Source organism: Amblyraja radiata, chromosome 1 (genome assembly GCF_010909765.2).
Source record: "Amblyraja radiata isolate CabotCenter1 chromosome 1, sAmbRad1.1.pri, whole genome shotgun sequence".
NCBI classification, from domain to species: Eukaryota; Metazoa; Chordata; class Chondrichthyes; order Rajiformes; family Rajidae; genus Amblyraja; species Amblyraja radiata.
The window spans coordinates 15,512,499-15,515,458 of record NC_045956.1 but is presented as its reverse complement, the minus strand read 5'-3'; positions in this window follow the sequence as shown (position 1 = coordinate 15,515,458).

The following is a 2,960-nucleotide window of genomic DNA, read 5'->3' as shown; positions in this document are numbered from 1 at the left end:
TCCAGGTATTTTTTAATGTAACTTTCTGGGACGAGTGTATACCGTGTCTCCAAAACCTGGTGACCTCTACTACTTGAGACTGCTTCTGCATCACATAAAAGGGCCAGTATCCTTTGATTCATTGAAAATGCATGATGGACAAATGTATCCTTTCTTCAAAGACGTCTGCAGACAAAGAGGTTTGTTGCAGACTGACGACCATTGGCAACAAACAATGGAAGATGCTGAGAACACAAGACTCCCCAGTGCAATGAGAGATTTGTTTGTTGTTTTGTTGACGAATACTGAGATCAACGATGCTCGACACTTATGGGATCACGTCAAGGATTCAATGTCTGAAGATTACCTTGAAAAAGACCGGAGAACAATGAATGATCCTAATATCGTGATTGAAGAGAAGCATCATGATCAGGCTCTGTTCTATATTCAAGACAAGCTGGAGAATTACAACAAGACAATGGAATTCTTTAATTTGCCACAACCAAGAAATGGAAGGATGCACCTTGATGGTGACAATCCAGAATTGCTGCAGGAATTGCAATATGATAAAAATGAACAACAGCAGTTTATTGAGCAGAATGAGCCTCTGCTGAATGATGAGCAGAGAGTAGTGTATGACCAGGTGTGCAACTCCTTGAAAAGGAATCTCCCTTCAATGTTTTTCATTGATGCACCAGGAGGAACAGGAAAAACATTTATCACCAATTTGATCCTCTCCAAAGTTAGAGGTCAAGGTGATGTGGCTATTGCTGTAGCGTCATCTGGGATAGCAGCTACATTAATGCCTGGTGGAAGAACTGCACATTCTCGATTCAAGATACCCATCCAAGTGGCTGAGGATACATTGTGCAACATCGAGAAGAACTCTAAGATGGCACATTTCTTGAGGCAAGTGAAACTCATTGTTTGGGATGAATGTCCAATGATTAGGAGGGAAAGCTTTAAAGCGGTGGACAGAACTCTTCAAGATGTCTGCAGCAACACTAAGCCTTTTGGCGGCATTCTTATCGTTTGTTGTGGCGATTTTCGATAACTACTTGTTGTGGTGAAAAGGGGTAATGATGCTGATGTTGAAAATGCCTGCATCAAGAAATCCTACTTGTGGAGACTTTTCACCAAGTTTCAATTGCACACAAATATGCGATTGACAGGGGGAGAAGGCGACTATTCTCAATTTTTGTTGAAAGTTGGAGAAGACAAGATTTTAAAGAATGAAGACGATGAAATTGAAATCCCACAAGACCTGCTTCTATCAGCAGAAACACTGGAGGATTGTATTGATTTCATCTATCCCACATTTGACAATCCTGCAGAATTATTCTCCAACAATTGTATCTTGGTTCCTCACAACGAAACCATGAGAAGCATCAATTCTACATGCATCAAACGCTTCCCTGGAATCGTTAAGGAGTACTTTTCTTTCAATGCTGTCACTGAGGGAACTCATGATACTCACTTCCCAACAGAATTCCTCGATTCACTCGAGCTCTCTGGATTACCACCACACAAACTGGAGTTGAAAAAAGGATCTCCAGTCATATTAATGAGAAACTTGGAGCCACCAAAGCTATGCAATGGAACGAGGATGATTGTGGAAGAGCTACACAATAATCTGATCGTTGCAAGAATCAACATGGGAGCCTTCAAAGGTGACATTGTTCTCATTCCTAGGATAGCACTTATTTTGACAGAAGGTGAAGACATTCCCCTTCATCGGACCCAATTCCCCATTCAATCAAGTTTTGCTATGACGATCCATAAAGCACAAGGACAAACAATGCAGAAGGTGTTGATCTACCTCGACAAACCGGTATTTCAGCATGGACAACTGTATGTGGCTCTTAGCCGAGGAAAGATGAAGGGAAATGTCAAAGTTTTCCTGAAGGATGGAACATCGACCAAGAATGTTGTCATTAAAAGTGTGCTTTGTTGAATGACGACTTTGAGATAAATTCTCAGATTTTCCTTCTTAAAATTTGACCGCTGACTTTCTCTATATTAACATTGTCTTTTTTTTATCAACAGGAAATAGTCATCAAGAGGCAGTGAGCAGCAGAACACAACAAGAAAGAACTTTAATAATTCTCATCTTTAACATTTAAATTGTTCTTATATTTTAAGAGTCATTCACATTTTAAACTTTAATAAAACCTTTTTGCACTTTTAATGCCTGTGTGTTCTTTCATCACAATAGAACCTAATAGGCAGGAATGGGGGGGGGGAGGAGGTTGTGGGGAGATGCACTGAATGTGTGGGTGGGAGGGGAATGGCAAGGAGCAGAGTGGGGGGGGGGTGAAGGTAGGTGGGGTGACTGAGTGAACTGCCAGTGTACAAGGCGTGAGTGACTGCACTGCCAGCCCACGAGCCGTGAGTTAGTGAACTGCCAGCCCAATAATCCATTAAGTCCACCCTCTCCCCCTTCTCTCTCTTACTGTCTGTCACCTGTTTTGGGTACAATTTCTGGCAGTTTCTTAGCCGCCAGCCTGCCAGGTCCGAGTGACTGTACTGCCAGGCCTCAGTGACTGAGCTGCCAGCCCAAAAATCCATTCGGCCCACAAACTCCATACTAGCCCTCTGGAAACCAGTACCTTCGCCCCACAACACTCATACTAGCACAACAGAAAGTGCCCCCCCCCCCCCCCACAGGCCAGCAATATTGGAATTGGTGCAGAGGTGGAATATTGTGTTGGGTGTCCAGCCCTCCTGTGTGATGCTGGGACCCAACGGGTCCCACAGTCTAGTTAAGAGTTATAATTTCTTCAGTAATTCTACAAAAAAGGCAACAAATACCAAGTAATACCCAATATGAATAAAGAACTGAACCTCCATCTCCACTCTATATTCTGATTTGAATTGCAGCCTCTCTCCAGGACTCCAGAAACACAACAGGTTCCTATTCGTGTGGTCGGAGGCAGGATGTCACGCATTGAATCCACCACCTGAAATTTCCTCACTGTTGA